This window comes from Somniosus microcephalus, chromosome 14 (genome assembly GCF_052327205.1).
Source record: "Somniosus microcephalus isolate GS21.2 chromosome 14, FLI_Smic_1.0, whole genome shotgun sequence".
NCBI classification, from domain to species: Eukaryota; Metazoa; Chordata; class Chondrichthyes; order Squaliformes; family Somniosidae; genus Somniosus; species Somniosus microcephalus.
This window is the reverse complement of record NC_141000.1, coordinates 104,102,569-104,121,177: the sequence shown is the minus strand read 5'-3', so window position 1 is coordinate 104,121,177 and position 18,609 is coordinate 104,102,569. Positions and strand designations below refer to the sequence as shown.

The following is an 18,609-nucleotide window of genomic DNA, read 5'->3' as shown; positions in this document are numbered from 1 at the left end:
AATTAAATGTAAGACAGCCCTCCCCTCAACTGCTGGGATAGTTTGTACAATAATTAGAAATTTGATTGCAATAATTCATTTAGTGACCATGCTCATTTGTTAGAAGCAACACAAAACACTGCATGCAAAATCAATACAATTCAATTCATTTTTACAGATGGTATTTAAAAAGATGCTGAGATGAGCAAAAGATACTTTTGTGAGGGTTTGGTGGTTTTTTCAACCTATGGTCTAGAAACTGGCCAAATTGTTATTGTTTCCTAATTATTTTTAAAGTGCAGAACTTAAGTCAGCCATTTTCATGAGTAATTGGCAGGGATGAGTAATCAGTCCAGCAGTAATTGGACTAATTAGGGACATTCAGCAAAGCAGGTAAAATATTAAACACTCTGAAATACTGTCAATTCCACACTGGGACCAACATCCAGCTCATTAACTTGGAAACTGGAAAGTGTATCCGGAATTAGGAAAGGAAAATGCAATAGCATTTACCAAAACTACTTAAATTAAAAAGGGTCTTTTTAACTGGAAATAAAGGACTAAACAATACCTTGATGATAACCCAATGGTACTTAAAGGAGAGGAGTACTATAGAGGAAGCACTTACTTATTTAAATGCTCACAGTCTTTATGCCTTTCTTAAAACTTTTTCCCATATCAGTTGTGCATTTAACAAGGTGATGGATGTTCGTGTTGTGGCCTGTTTAATAGGGCACCCATCTTCACAAGCAAATTACACAGATGATAAATTAACTTGAACTACATCATCATGTCATTTGTACATGATATTATCCTCCCAAAAATTTGCTCCGTCACTTTTTACATGAAGGCATTGCCATTTAGAATGACCCCTTCTTTTTTCAGTACAGTATAAGCATTCATGGAATAGTAGGCCCGTGGATCAGGTTGTCGGATCGTTCGGTGAACTCTAATTCGCTGTGTTCCTTCAAGCGAGAGCTGGACCTGTTTCTGCCTGGGGCAGAGATCATAGTCATAGAGTCATAGAGCTATACAGCACAGAAAGAGGCCCTTCGGCCCATCGTGTCTGCGCCGACCATCAATCCCTGTCCAGTCTAATCCCATTTTCCAGCATTTGGTCCATAGCCTTGTATGCAATGGCATTTCAAGTGCTCATCCCAATGCTTCTTGAATGTTTCAGGCAGTGAGTTCCAGATTCCAACCACCCTCTGGGTGAAAAAGTTCCTCCTCAAATCCCCTCTAAACCTCCTGCCCCTTACCTTGAATCTATGCCCCCTTGTTATTGACCCCCCTACTAAGGGGAAAAGTTCCTCTTTATCTACCCTATCTATGCCCCTCATCATTTTGTACACCTCAATCAGGTCCCCCCTCAACCTTCTTTGCTCCAAGGAAAACAACCCCAGCCTGTTTAGTCTTTCTTCATAGCTGAGGCGCTCCATCCCAGGTAACATCCTGGTGAATCTTCTCAGCACCCTCTCCAAAGCAATCACATCCTTCCTATAGTGAGGCGACCAGAACTGCACACAGTACTCCAGCTGTGGCCTCACCAGCGTTTTGTACAGCTCCATCATAACCTCCCTGCTCTTATATTCTATGCCTTGGCTAATGAAGGCAAGTATCCCATATGCCTTTTTAACCACCTTATCTACCTGTTCCGCTGCCTTCAGGGATCTATGTACATGTACACCAAGGTCCCTCTGACCCTCTGTACTTCCTAGGGTCCTACCACTCATTGTGTATTCCCTTGCCTTATTTGTCCGTCCAAAATGCATCACCTCGCACTTTTCAGGGTTAAATTCCATTTGCCACTTTTCCGCCCATCTGACCAACCCGTTTATATCGTCCTGTAGCCTGAGGCTTTCCTCCTCGCAATTTACCACCCCACCAATTTTCGTGTCATCTGCAAACTTACTGATCATACCTTTTACATTCTCATCCAAATCATCTCCTACAAGAGGTAGGTATCCTGCAACAGGAACAAGGACGGATGTGATGATCTGGACTAGTTTGATCGCCTAAGTGGGGTCAGCGAGGAATTTGCCAGGTTTTTCCCCCCTAATTAGTCTGACTTTTTAACCTTTTTTACACCTCTCTCAGAAGATTACATGGGTCTGGACGGGTGGGCAGATACATAAGTCATCACAACTGTGTGGGACGGACTGGATGGACCAGTAGTCCTTTTCATGTCTGGCATTTTTGTATGTTTGTATAAGGGCTTCTTTCTGGAGTTCAGGAGATGCATTTCATTGAAGTGGGAGTAATGTGAACCCAATCCACTCTGTTGAAAGGGAGCAGGGATCCTTATGGAGTGTATCTGTTGTGTGCTGCATATGTTGTCTTTTGCAATAATGAGATGCTTTTCCAAGAGAAAACAATAGGATGGACAGGAACATATAGACTACTTGTACTGCTTACAGCACACTTAAGTGACCACCACTAAAAAAAAAGTCCTCACAGCCCTGATGTTAGACCACACACAGCCAGTGTCAGCCCTCACAGCCCTGATGTTAGACCCCACACTGCCAGTGTCAGCCCTCAAAGCCCCAATGTTAGACCCACACTGCTAGTGTCAGCCCTCACAGCCCTGATGTTAGACTCCACACTGCCAGTGTCAGCCCTCACAGTCCTGATGTTAAACCAACACTGCCAATGTCAGCCCTCAGAGCCCCGATGTTAGACCACGCACTGCTAATATTAGCTCACACAGCCCTGATGTTAGACCCCACACTGCCAGTGTCAGCCCTCAGAGCCCCGATGTTAGACCACGCACTGCTAATATTAGCTCACACAGCCCTGATGTCAGATCATGTAGCTGTAACTTATTTTGCGGCATTCAAATGCATTGGCATTGATACATTTCTGAAACCAACTCATATATAAAAAAAAACGACTCTCCCTATTAGGAATGAACTGACAGCTGAGAAGTCAATCATTCTTAAATGAAGTGGATGGTCATAAATGGGGCTAAGTTAATTACAGAAATAGATGAATGATGGGCGCTATCAATTACTCTCGCACACAAGGAATTAAGTTACAGCTGACTTTTGTTACTTTTTTTTTGCTGCAGCGTGATGTAATGCTCGGGTCTGAAGGTTGTTTATTGCTGGCAATGGCCGTTATCCAGGGAACCATCATGTGTGATACAAGGTGCTGGCTGCTATGTGAAGGGAGTCGGGGCGGGGGTGGGGGGGTGGGCTGTCGATGAGTGCAGCTTAGCCAAGCTGGTTTAAAGCTCATGCTTGTGGCTTCATGTTTTTGCAGTTAAAGGCGGCGATAGTTTCCGTGTTATTCGAAACCCCCGTGCAACCGAAGAGGCCGCAATTTATTTTACAGTAAGGGCTGTTGCGCATTTCACGTTTTTGAAACAAACAATGCTTCTTTCTTTCGGCTGCTAACGGGCAAAGCCTTTCAGCCCGGGCTCCCCGTGGTGCAGAACGATGGAAGTGATTCGCACTTGTGGGTCTGAGCCGGCCTCATTGCCCATGCAGTCTCCAAAGCCTCGCTCGAGTTCGGGTAACCGCCGAAAAAGGAAACGGAGAGGAGGTGGAGTGGGGGGAGCTGATGACACGGTGCTGGCTGCCGGGAGCCGTGGGATCTCTTTCACAGTCATTTACTAAAGGAAAGGTTAGTCCTGACGTGCAGTTTGGACTCGATTTCAATCCAGACCAGGCGAGTCTACATCGTTCATTATAACACACTCGAGGGACCGGAACTCTACTTCTGGCAACTATCTGCTTGCTTTCAGAGAAGGCCATCTGTTAAAACAATCCACCCAGCTCTTCAGAGGCTTCTGACAGGCCTTAAAGGAGCAGCACACCATCAACTGTTTTTAAATCTCTTCAGCTGTACAGGGTGACCACAGAAACAGTCAGGTGCTGGTCTGTTGCATATCCTCCAGAAACACCGAAGGACACATTTATTTTTAATTTAAAAAAAAATGCGGATTGGAAAAAAAAAGCTCGAGATATCGATATGAAAAAGTGAGCTGCATTTCTGTGGTGTTGCTGACACGACACTCTTACAATGTTACTCCATCACCTCCCTCCAGCTCCATGGGGGGAAAGACTTGCTCCCATCACCGTGCACAGTGAGATCATAAACATGCTCTTTTTGAATGCCTGAGCGATGTCGCTACACAATGCAGTCAGGGTAATTCTACCCCATGGACTGCTGTAGGTGGAGGAGTTGGATTACATAATTAACCTCTATGGGTTAAAGGTTAAACTGAGGAACACTCATAAGTTCAGCATGTGGTTCAGTTTAATGGAAACATTGGACTGACTTCTGTATCTGAATCAGGTCAGTGAGTAGCATCCTGCTGTGTATCATTGCATAACAATGTTCTGTCCAAAAGGAGAAGCGTGTCATTCTGTCTGCCTAATTGGCCAAATTTATACCACTGTCCAGAAAATAATTTTTATTTTATGTGTGTGAGTATGTGTGTGTATGTGCACGGAGGGAAATCTTTAAATGTAAAACATGTGACCTCGGTGTGTAAAACGCACCATGGAGGACATTTCCAGCATAAAAGTACGACTAGAGCTAATTAGGAAACAATTCAAGCACAACAAACCACTTTTTCATTAATCGGCTCCTCTCTCAACTGTGGTGTAGGCCTAAATCTCAGGCCGGCAACCCGCAACATTTGGAATTATTGTAAGTGGGACAGAAAACCTGTCAATCAAAAGCAGAAATAAATGCAGAGCAACCTGCCCGTATCTGTCCTTGTCGGGACTGGGTATTGGCAGCCCCATCAGACAGGTGGCACCGGGCACTCCGGCCAAATGCTTTTGTGCTGTGTGGGTGCCCAGCAGTTGGCTACTGATTCCGCAATGGATACTGGCAGCAACACAACTCTGGCTGTCTGGTGCTGTCAATCTTTAATTGTAACTCTTTGCATATTAGCTTTGAAAGAATTCAATCCCTTCACTCCCAAACTATCCAAAAGTTGCTTTGAAATGTTCTTACTTTCAGAAAAAAATGTAATTCGCCATGTAATCCTACCAGTTGTAAAGGAGATGTTTATATGTTTCTCTATTGCTGTCTCTCAGTCCTCTTGTTCCCATGAAAAGCTATGGCCCAAGAAAAGTTCATTTTCAAATATTAACATTAAGGTTATGTACTAATTCAAATGAATATACTTTTCTTTCAAACTGCTGTGATGTAGCACTAAGTCACATAGACCTGCGGGTTCAATGCTCAGTCAGTGCTGCGTTAGTTGATTTCAAACATGGCAGAATTTGGGGTTGCTCTAAATGCTCCTGGGTTAAGGTGGAGTAAACAAATCAGCCGAGATCATTGTCTATTAATCCCTGCTCAGAAGTATAGACATGGGTTGATAACAGGATTGAACTCAGTTGCGATGTCCTGCGCAGTTAACTACATTCACTGTCCAGGCTCGCAGGTGAATAATGGCCACTTGGTCAATGTACTGAATAATGGTCACTTGGTCAATGTACTGAATAATGGCCACTTGGTCAATGTACTGAATAATGGCCACTTGGTCAATTCAGATGGTGACCGATGGTGTCCATGTGGCCATATCCTATCATGGGTTAGTGCTTTCAGGAGAGATGGGAAGAGAATTGAGGGAACAAACACTTGGGATGGACACTATATAAGACAAAAGTGCAAGCTCCCTGCCCCCTAACAATCTCTTCATATCTAAGTCATCAGGTATGTATATAGATGCCTGCACTTGATGAGCATTAACAATAAATAGTCTGCAACACGTACTATTAGGCAGTATAAACAGCTGTGTACCTGCCCTTACTCAGCTATGATAAGAGAACATTCTGGCATTCACTCCAGCAAGAGGGAACACGCAGACATGGGCAATCAATTATTATGGAGACTGGTGACTGAAATGACCTTAGAGTGAACAAATTGGAAATAAAATTGTTCACTTATATAGTCTAATAACTTCAGGAGACTTATGCCACAGATGTTGAATAGCACTTGGAGAAGAGGGGTTAACATATGTGAAGGGGTTTCTGTGAAACATAAAATCAAGCTGGTGATAATGTTACATGTGGTCAACATCACAGGAGAAAGTGACCGGTTGAGTTATGATTGAGAAAGTTCCTCACGAGCACAGGAAAAAGTAATGAGGCTGATGATGATGAGAAAATTGACATACTATAGACATATTATTCAGGACTCACAAGGAAGGTTATTGGGGGTGTCACTGTCTGGAAATGTTGATGGTAATATCACTGTCTGGAAATGTTGATGGTAATAAATCAAGGGATAGGCAGAGAAGAATGTGGCTAAATAATGTGTTGAAATTGGCAGGTGTAACATCAGCGAGTGACACTATTTACCTGTAAAGAGACTGGAAAGTCTGGAGTGCACTGGTTACCAACCTCTGAAGTGGAAAAGTATCTTAGCGAGAGGGCGAGAGAAAGAGATATATATATAGTAGAGTTAGTGGAATAAGAGGAGGGACATATCTCTTTAGTTGTCAAATGGGCTGGAGAGGATTAGTTCACTGACTGACAGAAAGATATTTCCTTAAAGCCACGTGGGAGGCCTTAAACCAGGCTTCTGTTTGATTTTCTGAGGCTACAAATGGGGTTAAGACAGATTGATTTTGAGCAGATGGTGGTTATACTTTCATACACCAATCAGACCAAAAGAAATCATGTCATCTCATTGCATGAGGCACTGCATGTAAACACCACGTCAATAAAACCACAAGAGTGTACATGCTTTGCAATACAGCATGCTGCTGCTGGATAGAGAGAGGCTGCTGACCCTTTTAGAGGAGGTCAGCATTGATGAAGAATTAAATACTGATGAGGAATCTCTACCAATGCAGAATCCTATTTTTTGTAAAAAAAAAAATTCACCAGGAACATTATTTAACACCCAATTATTACATATCCCTCAAATGAAAAGTGACAGATGAATGTACTAGAAGTTACTTTTCCACAAGAAAATAACCCTGCCATACAAAATGTTGGAAATTGAAATGCAAGTTCCAGTGAGTGTAGTTTTTATTCTCAGACTGGATGTCTAAAAGGCTACTTCACCTCCTATTAACTCACGGGGTAATGCCATTAATTTCCTCCAAATTTAATTCACCTGATGCACTCATTAAAGAGCATGAAAGCACCTCATTAGAGATGAGCTAAGGCAGATGTAATTCTTAACATACGAACATACGAATTAGGAGCAGGAATAGGCCACTAAATAAGGAAACCAATACTGTACACAGTACTCCAGATGTGGTCTCATCAATGCCCTGTATAACTGAAGCATAACCTCCCTACTTCTGTATTCAATTCCCCTCGTAATAAGCAATAACATTCTATTAGCTTTCCTAATTACTTGCTGTACCTGCATACTAACCTTTTGCGATTCATATAGTAGGACACCCAGATCCCTCTGCATCTCAGAGCTCTGCAATCTCTCACCATTTAGATAATATGCTTTTTTATTCTTCCTGCCAAAATGGACAATTTCACATTTTCCCACATTATACTCCATTTGCCAGATCTTTGCCCACTCACTTAACCTATCTATATCCCTTTGTAGCCTCCTTATATCCTCTTCATAATTTACTTTCCTACCTATCTTTGTGTCATCAGCAAATTTAGCAACCATACCTTCGGTCCCTTCATCCAAGTCATTTATATAAATTGTAAAAAGTTGAGGCCCCAGCACTGATCCCTGTGGCACACCACTCGTTACATCTTGCCAACCAGAAAATGACCCATTTATGCCTACTCTCTGTTTCCTGTTAGCTAGCCAACCTTCTATCCATGCCAATATGTTACCCCCTACACCATGAGCTTTTATTTTCCGCAATAACCTTTGGTGTGGCACCTTATCAAATGCCTTCTGAAAATCCAAGTACAGTACATCCACCAGTTCCTCTTTATCCACAGCACACATTACTTCCTCAAAGAACTCCAATAAATTGGTTAAACATGATTTCCCTTTCACAAAACCATGTTGACTCTGCCTGATTCCTTGAACTTTTCTAAGTGCCCTGTTACAACGTCTTTAATAATAGCTTCTAACATCTTCCCTATGACAGATGTTAAGCTAACTGGCCTGTGGTTTCCTGCTTTCTGTCTCCGTCCCGTTTTGAATAAAGGAGTTACATTCACTATTTTCCAATCTAATGGAACCTTCCCCGAATCTAGGGAATTTTGGAAAATTAAAACCAACGCATCAACTATCTCACTAGCCACTTTTTTTAAGACCCTAGAGTGTATCATAGTTGCAGAGAACTACATCACTTAGTGTTCCCCAGTGATTAACCAATGGCTATCCTATAACTTCTACAGATTATTTTTAAAAATATTTGTTCTTGGGATGTGGGTGATGCTGGCAAGGTTGCATTTACTGTCCAACCCCTAGCTGCCCTGAGAAGGGGGTGATGGGCCTTCTCAACTCCTGAAGTCCTTGTGATGATGGTACTCCCACATTAGTGTTGGGTAGTGAATTCCAGCATTTTGGCAGTGCTATATATCCAAGGAATGGGCGTATATGAGCAAGTCAAGATGGTGTGTGATTAGGAGGGGAACTTGGAGCACGTTTGGATGGGGTAGGCTTAATGACCAGGTGGTCTTTTCGCATCCTTTGTTGTATGTTTGTATCGTTGTGCATAGTATAACTAGCTATATTATTAAAAAATATGGACCAATGAATATTCTCTTCTAGCAGTCTTATAGAGGGAAAAATTCAGTTGTTTGCACCTCCCGTTAGTGCCTTAAGAGGGCGCCAATTGGGGCGCAAAGCAACTAGCGCCTGGGCACGGCGATGTTTGTGCCGCTCGCGAAATTAACTAGACATTTTGCGGCAGTGCTAAACACTTCCGCCACGATCTCCTGCGCTGGCAGATTGTGACGTCAGTCGAGTGCGCAACGCCCCGTTAGTGCCCTGGACCGGATATTGAGTGACGCCCCCTGTCGCTAGCAACAACAGGTTGAGGGGAGCGTTTTGCAGTCAGAAAGGGACTAGGGGAGCGCTATTTAAAGGCGACCACTTCCTGCCTTTTTTTGTTGGTGACATTTTTGCACCACGCAGTCAGAGAGAGAGAGAGAGAGAGACTTCTGGAGAGATTCAACGCTGTGTGAAGGAGTTTTGAGTACTGAGCAGCGCTTTGCAGGTTTATTTTGATTTGCCCTTCCTTGCTTCACCAGCACTCTGAGGTAACGCCTCACTCCTCGGCGTTTGTGCCTTAAGACAGGTGTGAAGCACCTGATTTAGCGCTCCAATCACCTCCAGGGGCGATAAAAGCCAAGTTTACTGTCGGAGGCGATAATTAGCGCCAGGCGCTGAACTTTGCGCACGGCCGATAACGGCGCCCCAAATGGGGCGATACCGAATTTTTCCCCCATAGTGTCAGCTGTAGTTCAATGGGTAGCACACTCGCCTCTGAGTCAGAAGGTTGTGGGTTCAAGTCCAGGAACTTGAGCACATAAAGCTAGGCTGACACTCCAGTGCAGTGCCGAGGGAGTGCTGCACTGTCGGAGGTGCCGTCTTTCAGATGAGACGTTAAACCGTGGATGTAAAAGATCCCAGGGCACTATTTCGAAGAAGAGCAGGGGAGTTATCCCCGGTGTCCTGGCCAATATTTATCCCTATCAACATAACAAAAACAAAAGATTATCTGGTCATTATCACATTGCTGTTTGTGGGACCTTGCTGTGTGCAAATTGGCTGCCGTGTTTCCTACATTACAGCAGTGACTACACTCCAAAAGTACTTCATTGACTGTAAAGCGCTTTGAGACGGCTGGTGGACGTGAAAGGCGCTATATAAATGCAAGTCTTTCTTTAGCAAGCTATTTAGTGGAATGACTGTGTTCTCACAGGGCTCCTATGCTTTTTTTTGGAGAGTCGAGAACCTGAAAATGGTGCACAATGAGTGTTGAATTTTTGGAAAATCAAATGGCTGAGATTGTGCTCTATTGGGGGTTAGGCTGCAGCTATTTCTAGACTTTTGTTTTCCTCAGAATGCTTCTAAAATCTACTGTGAATTAGCTTTAACACAATTACATAATTTAATGAAGAAAATTGAGAGGAGATGTTGATTACCATTGCCAGCTTGGCTCGGTGATGGTACTCTTGCCTTTGAGCCAGAAGGTTGTGGGTTTAAGCGACAATCTAGGACATTAGCACATAATGAACTTCAGTGCAGTACTGACAGAGTCCTGCATTGTTGGAGGTGCTGACTATCGATTGAGATGTTAAACTGAGTCCCTATCGGGCAGTTGAGATGGACATAAAAAACTCCATGGCACTCTTTTGAAGAACACTGCTGGTGTTCTAACCAACATTTATCCCTGAACCAACACTACTAAAATAGACTTAACTGATCATGCATCGCATTGCTGTTTATGCTTTCAGACGTTTTGTTATGTTAAATGCACTCTATAAATGTAAGTTGTTGTTACGGGACCTTGCTGTGCGCAAATTGGCAGCTGTGATTGCCTATAAAATAACACTTCGAAAGTAATTATTTGGCAGTGAGGCACTTTGGAATGCTTTAAGGACATGAAAGGCAGTATATAAATGCAAGTTCTTTTCTTAGCCTTAATCTACCCTTGATTTTAAATGAAAATGTCATAGAAGCACTGAATAGAAAAATAGCCCATAGACCCAGGCTGCTTGAACCCTGCCACTAACGAGGGAGAAAGGTCACGACTGACCAGGAAGTCAGTCCCATTTATACAAAAACTAGCTGGGGAGCCCGGCGTTGCCGGGGCTGTTTTGGGGCAGGCGGTTTAAATCGAGTGCCAGGCTTTGGGGCCCTGTCTGTGTCCCTTTGTGAATCTGGTGCTGGGCAACATTTTAAATCGAGTGGCAGGCTTTAGGGCCCTGTGTGTGTCCCTGTATGTCTACCTTTTAAAAGGTTGAAAAATGAAAGTGAAACTACTTATGGCTTTGGGGCCCTGTCTGTGTCCCTTTGTGAATCTGGTGCTGGGCAACATTTTAAATCGAGTGGGAGGCTTAGGGCCCTGTCTGTGTCCCTGTATGTCTACCTTTTAAAAGGTTGAAAAATGAAAGTGAAACTACTTATGGCTTTGGGGCCCTGTCTGTGTCCCTTTGTGAATCTGGTGCTGGGCAACATTTTAAATCGAGTGGGAGGCTTAGGGCCCTGTCTGTGTCCCTGTATGTCTACCTTTTAAAAGGTTGAAAAATGAAAGTGAAACTACTTATGGCTTTGGGGCCCTGTCTGTGTCCCTTTGTGAATCTGGTGCTGGGCAACATTTTAAATCGAGTGGGAGGCTTAGGGCCCTGTCTGTGTCCCTGTATGTCTACCTTTTAAAAGGTTGAAAAATGAAAGTGAAAGTACTTATAAAACGTTTTTGGTAAATCTTATGTTATTTTTAAAAGAGAAACTAACTTTGAAAGTCGTTTTAGCTGGAAGGTGAAGTCATTTGAGCTGGAAGCTGGTAGTCAAACAATGGCTGGCAGCTCCCCGAGATGAAAACGAATAGTCCCGCCCACACACACACCGATTGGCCAACCATCAGGGGACCGTACTGTAGGATTGGTCAATCGTGACGGAACAGGATTGGTGGAACTTTGATGTCAGTCAATCAATGCTAGCAGATAATGAGTTTAATTTTGAAGGTTTTTTGCATAAGGCGCGAACAATTTTCGTCCGACCGAAAAGTAAATACGCTTAAAACCGTCTCTGAAGCGTAAGCTTTCTTTGGAGGTAACGCGCGCGTAGGTACGCCCTGTAACTTTCGAGTGCATACCCGTAAGACGCACAGGAAATGACAGACAGATAGACAGATAGACAAATAGACAGATAGACAGACAGACAGACAGACAGAATGACAGAAGTACCGCTTTATATATATAGATGCAGGAAATCTGGTGCATCCCAGACAAATATACAACTTTTTGTATAAATGAGAAGAATTAGCAAGTACACAAAACTTGTCTAGAAAGCTCTTCAACTATTTTTTTTTAAAGCAGGTTATAGGTTATATCAATGGCACTTCTGTATTTACATTTGGGAAAATACTGAATAGGGATTGTGTGATGAAGTGGGTTAGCACACTGTTTTTTGGCTCTTGGACCTGGGACCACAGCCAACCCAGCTGGGATGGCCGTCTTCTTTCTCTAATGAGTTGTAAAGGTTTTATATAAAATAAGTCTGAGCAGAGTCCATTTAATTCCTGGTGAGCAAATGCCCACAGCACAACTCTACCTGTCATTTTGCACTAAATTCACAATTTCACTCGGAGACCTCCCAAGGATGGCTGGTGTGGAAAATTGAACATATGACATTGTTCCAGTAGGGGTTAAGACAGAGTAAAGATAGTTTTCCTGTAAACTTAACCCATGTGGTGCCTGACCTTTGGATTGCTTGATGCTGGCACTGGGGGGGACAGATAAAGCTGGCACAGCTCATCACTGCTGGGACCATTGCTCCCCTGATGTTAGGTGCACCTGCATCCCATGATGATGAATATTTGTGTGGAACTCCCAGCACTTAGTGTATGATGGGCGGGGAGTGCCATGGCTGTTGGGGACTATATTATTGGGCACCAGCAGCTATTGACGGGCCGCTGACAGTCCATCAAATACTTGTCTTTCTTTTGCATTTAAACACTTTGGGGTACAAAGCCCTCTTTTCAAGAATTCACTCTTAGAAGCCAATAGAAAGCAGTGCCAATCACAAAAGATGGCTCTATTAGTAGAGGGTCACTCGGAAGTAAAGTGTTTACATTTTTAATGTTTGTCTCTCCCTTGAAGCACCCGATGGGAAACAGCACTCCGTGTCTGGAGTGCTGCTCAGGTACTTCAGCCACATTATGGGGGGGGGGGTGGGGGGGAGCCTGTTCCGTCATTCAATGAGATCGTGGCTGATCTGCAACCTAACTCCATCTACCCGCCTTTGGCCCATATCCCTTAATGCCCTTGGTTAACAAAAAGCTAGCAATCTCCGATTTAAGAATAAAAATTGATTTAGCATCAATTGCCGTTTGCGGTAGAGAGTTCCAAACTTCTACCACCCTTTGTGTGTAGAAGTGTTTCCTAATTTCACTCCTGAATGGTCTGGCTCTAATTTTTAGACTCGAGTCCTAGAATCCCCAACCAGCGGAAATAGTTTCTCTCTATTTACCCTATCTATTCCCCTTAATATCCTGAAAATTTCGATCAGATCACCCCTTAATCTTCTAAATTCTAGGGAATGCAACCCTAATTTGTGTAATCTCTCCTCGTAATGTAACCCTTGAAGTCTGGGTATCATTCTGGTAAACCTACAGGGCTAATATATCCCTCCAAGGCCAATATATCCTTCCTAAGGTGTGGTGCCCAGAACTGCTCACAGTGCTCCAGGTGTGGTCTAACCAGGGTTTTGTACAGCTGCAGCATAACTTCTGCCCCCTTGTACTCTAGTCCTCTAGATATAAAGGCCAGCATTCCATTCGCCTTTTTAATTATTTTCTGTACCTGTTCATGACATTTTAATGATCTATGTACCTGGACCCCCAAGTCTCTTTGGACATCCACTGTTTTTCAAATGACGTCATTAGACCCGCTTCCTTCAATTGGCCGGCAAACGCGCTGGGTGGGCTTAACAAGACCAATCGGGGGGAAATCATTTTGGACAGCGGGCTGGAACCGGCAGTGAGGCTGGGACCCGTCACCGATATCGTCCGCCACGGACCCGCTGAGGTTGGTAAAATCCAGCCCTAGGTGTCTGTTATGAGAAAGTGTTCAATTCCTTAATGCCAACTTCACTTACCTTTCATGAGCATCAGGAAAAAAGAACCTGAATAACTAAATTTACTACAGTTAAATATATACCTGCCTATAAGAGTCTTGCATATGGTGCACAGTTCCTCTAAGTGTCAGATGTACTTCCTGAAACATTGTCTCCATCACACTTCCCCTGTCATTTTTTTGATTACACCCCTATTATAAAACAGTGTATCTTCCAACTCACTCAGCAACGCCATGGGACATCTGCTAGTAATATATATAAAAAATGATCCTATAAGTGGCATTTAGTTCCTGTAACATTCCCTATCACACGTTTTTTCATAATACCCTTATTGTTAGGAAACAGCATTTCCATCTACTCACTGTGAGCAATGCCACAGCACATCTGCTTGCATTTTTCAAATATACTCGCTACATTAAGCTATGTGGAGACGAGAATTGGAAGTGAAAAACACTTTGCCGGAAATATTACTATGTAACTGATGATCTCAGGATCTGTCAGCTGAGGTATTAGGTAGCTAACTCTTCTAACAGTCACTCCACTTCATTGCAGGAGACCCGAGATTGAATTCAGACCAGAGAATGGAGATTGGGATCTCAGTGATGGTTGCCAAGTCTCAGAAGTTATAGAAACATGGTTCCCAAAGGAGCCGAGTCAGAATCACAAATTTCCTCAAATTCATTATTTCATTTAACAGTCTAACTTCTGGCAGTAATGCACCAAGAGAGCAAGAGAGGCACATGCTGGATTACCGGCCCAATGTGGGAGCTGACACTGTTGCAGGAGCATCTAGTACTGTTGTAAGTTGGAGTGAGAATGTTTAATTTTCCACCATTCACATTTAATAAGCACCAACACGTGACAATTCAGGTAGCCGCTGCAACTGAAAATTGCAGATATGAAATAGCTGTGAGAGAATCATTTGACCCTACTTTCTCCTGATGTTTAAAGCCCTATCCATGCTGCAACGAGTGGTTTATTTTGTGATGTGTGTTTTTTTTATTGAATGCACTAGCAGATCTCCTGTGACATTGCACTCGGCGAGTCAGCAGACACTGTTTTGCAGGCCATGGGAGTGTTAGCAACAAGTGTGATGAGGGAAGGGTAACACTTCTAAGAAGTGCTCACTGTGCGAGACTTTTAATATATTATTGGAAATCTGGAACTCTCTCTTTTCCCCCAAAAAGCTGTTGAGGCGAGTCAATTGAAAATTTCAAAACTGAGATTGATAGATTTTTGTTAGGTAAGGGTATTAAGGGATTATGGAACAAAGGTGGGTAAATTAAATTAAGATACAGATCAGCCATGATCTCATTGAATGGCGGAATGGGCTCAAGGGGTGGAATGGCCTACTCCTCTTGCTCTGTTCCTAGAGTTCTCTGCCCCTCCTCACATTTTTCTCCCTTTACACTATCTCGCTAAAGATTTTGACTGATTTTTGAGTACTGATCCATGGGCAGCAGTAGGTCGCCTAAGTTGCCATCTTTCTGCATTAACCTTGACAATGGCTGTCAGTGAGTGGGGGGCATCCAAGCCAAGCCTGATCATGTTCATAACCAACGTCCACCCGTACAAACTTTCAGTCAGGAGTCAAAGGTCAGCGATTTGGAGTGGGAACCTTGATCGGTTATTATTTTGCCTCCTCTAGGAACACCAAATTTATCTATACTGTCCCTTTGGCATCCTGGCTGATAGCACAGACCACCCGCACTCAGCACTAGAGCTCCTTCTGGCCCCACAGAGGAAAGTTTTGCACTTACTATGCAGGGCCTCTTCTGCCTGCAGGCCCGCTTCAGGCTGGTGGGAACGCTGCCGTGGCTGCCCCGCTCAGGCCCCGGTTAAAATGCACTCAACGTCCTTTCGATGTTAATCGGACCCAATTTGCATAAATTCACGAAGCTCCCTCCTGTCTGCATTTTTTGCCTGCAGGTTGAAATGGGAAAATGGCTTGAAAGGGTCAAATTTCGAGCGGGTGAGCAACTTGTTGACTTTTAACTGCCCACCCCTGATTGTTTCCGCCGATGGGTAGGGTTAAAATCGACTCCTTTGATCAAGTTAGAAACTTTACACGTAACGCCGCCTTTATGTTACGTTTTTCCATGTGATCCCGTAAGTGTTTCACATGATGTAAAGGTTTTCCATGTAATTTACTATGTGACACAGTTACGAACATTTGACTGAAAACTGTTACTTTGAACAAGCCTAAACTATATTTAGCATAGCAGAACAGGAGAAAGAGTTACTGGAATTTTAAAGATCGTGAGTGATACTGTGGGCTTGAACTAGCAGCAAAAATGAAGTTACTCTGGAATGAAAGACCTGCGGTAAGGTTTATTTCTTCCTGTTAACACTATCCTAAATATAAATTGACAACGCTGATCTGTGTAAGGTACATACATTGGCCCGTATTTTACGATCCCTACGGGTGTGTACGAGCTGTGTACACACCCGTAGGGACCTTGCAAATGCCGGTTTCAGGCATGCGAAGCGCCTGTGCTGAAAACCGGCACTTCCGATCTGTCAAGAATGCTCCTGACAGATCGGACGCCTGCCCTGGAGAAGGGCCTCTGCGGGTGGAGCATTCCGCTTTCTGCAGAACCTCTGCCCGCTGCAATCACTTAAAAAATCTTACGCCTGGTAAAAGCAGGCATAAGGCCTGTTTTTACCAGCGTAAGAGTTTTAAAAAAAGTTTAAAACATTTTTTTTTCACTCATTTATAATTTTAAAATACTTTTAAAAAAGGTAAGTTTATTTTTTTTCAAAAAATTAAATTTTTGTTTAAAATATTTAATTTAATGTAATTTTAACTAATTTTAAAAACATTAAAAAAATTGATTTAATGGCCCAGAAATTCGGGTCTCCACGGGTGAGTACACATGGGGTACTCACCCATAAGCCCAATGGAAGTGCCGGTTTCGTGCATGCACTGCACATACGCGGGAAACCGGCACTTCCGTTCCCTTGAAAGAAGGGGTTCAGAAGTCGACCGCGTGTGCAGGAGAGGCAGCGCGTACGCATCAAACTTACTTTTTTTTGCAGGTTTTCCCAGGAGGGTAAGACTCCAGAAGACATGTAAAAAGCAGTCGCACGGCCTGCTTTTTACAAGGTTAAGTGGTGAATTAATTAAAATTAAAACATTTTTTCCACAGGTTTATTATTTTTAAATACTTTAAAGAAAGGTAAGTTTATTTTTAGCCCTGTTAGAAAATGTAATTAATTTTTTCAAAAATTTAAATTATTGTTTAAGATAGTTATTTCATGTAATTTATAGTTTATTTTAAAAATGTGATTTAAAAAAAAAATTATTTGAAGATTTATTGATGTTTTGGGGCTTATAGTATTTATAGGTTTGACAGGTCCTGTCAAACTTATGAATGAAGCATTCCCTGCTACCATTGGCTCTCCATGGCCCACGTGATCCCAGGGGACGCATCGAACTAACTGCGCCCCTGGGATACGCAAGCACTGTGCGCTGGCAGTTGGAGGAGGCCCAGGATCGGAATCCCACGCGGGCCCACAGCACAACGGCCGGCGCGGTAGGTAAGTGCAGGTCGGGGGCTTGCACCCGTGGGAAGCCCCCGACCCAAATTTCTGGGCCATTGTTTTGATGTGTTATTTCATTGATCTCCATTCATACTTTTGATAGGTCTAAGCTGAGAGACCTTTCAAAAGTATGAAGGGAGATTCCCTTCTTGAAAGGATTCACAAATTTCATGTCTTTCCCCCCCGAAGATTTACTTTTGGTTTATTAAAGAAACCCTGGTTGGACTGAGTTTGGAATCCAGGGCTCAACAAGATGGCTGCAGTCAGCCTCATGGCCAAGGCCTGTAAGTTTCAGTTTGGACTGACAAACTTGTATTCCGATGACTGTGAGAAGGAACTTTCCAGAAACTCGAATGCAGACAGACCTTCTGCATTTATGCATGAGAAGCAAACCCAGTGGCATTCGGGCCTCTGATCAAAACCCATCAAGGTTGTTTTGCACAAACAATCAAGAGCAGGCAAGGCCTATTCAATATGTAATGGGACAAGCTTAGCTGCATTCAGACCTTGGTTAGAGAACATCGACACTGTTTACAAACGATCAACGGGGCATTCAGACTGGAATGGCCCCATCACGAAACCCGTTGGACAAAGGGGAACACTGATGAGACATTTAAAACCGATTAACCGGCCATCCAGGTCGCTGGGCCCAGATCGGTACCTTTTGTATGAGTTTCAACACGTCCAGATTAGACAAAAGAAATGAGCTGATCTGGCGGGAGATAAGGGCTACCGAGAAGGGTATAACTAGTCCCTCGGGAAGCCATCTCTCACTCTCCCGCCTCGCCTCCGGTGCCCTGCCGTACCATCAACCCAGCGAGAAGATCGTCGACGAAGAGCCCGTCCAGGGAAGTAGAATACCCACAGTTACGTTTAAATTACTGGGGTATCTCTGCTTTGGGCGGTGAAAACCTAAGATATCGGCAGGCAACAGGGCATGGAGCAGGCGTTTCAACATCCTAGACTGGTGAGCATCAATTTTCTGGCCCATCACAAGACAATCTAGATAGGTGTAAAGGGTGGGAATTAAGGGGAATTGCTAAAGTGTCATTTTAGCCATTTTCCCTCGATGTGTCCGTTTCTCCTCCCCCATTAAGTGTAATTGTGCTGCATCCATAGTGATTTTCTCTGTATAGTAATTGTTTCTCTATTTTGATAAACATTGGTTTTCTTTGCACCGAACCACTGGTCTCGTTTGTCTATATCGCTACTTGTAAATAAGTCCGGTGGTCAGAACCAAAGGGGAAGCAATTCGAACCGCACGGGGCTGCAGCAGCTCAGATACGACTGACTGGCCAGACACAAACCCCAAACCAAAACCCCCTACATTCTCCCATTGGTTCCCCATGGCCCACGTGATCCCAGGGATGCTTGCGAACC

At 43.5% G+C, this 18,609-nt stretch overlaps 1 long non-coding RNA gene across 1 annotated transcript in view; it reads left to right on the top strand.

Annotated features, from left to right (window-relative positions):
• Nucleotides 1-3,163: 3,163 nt before the first annotated feature.
• Nucleotides 3,164-18,609, top strand: part of LOC147107787 (uncharacterized) — a 178,853-nt gene continuing 163,407 nt past the window's right edge. Inside the window, exon 1 of the long non-coding RNA XR_015080869.1 lies at nucleotides 3,164-4,278. This is a non-coding gene — a long non-coding RNA (uncharacterized LOC147107787). The remainder of the gene's footprint in view (nucleotides 4,279-18,609) is intronic.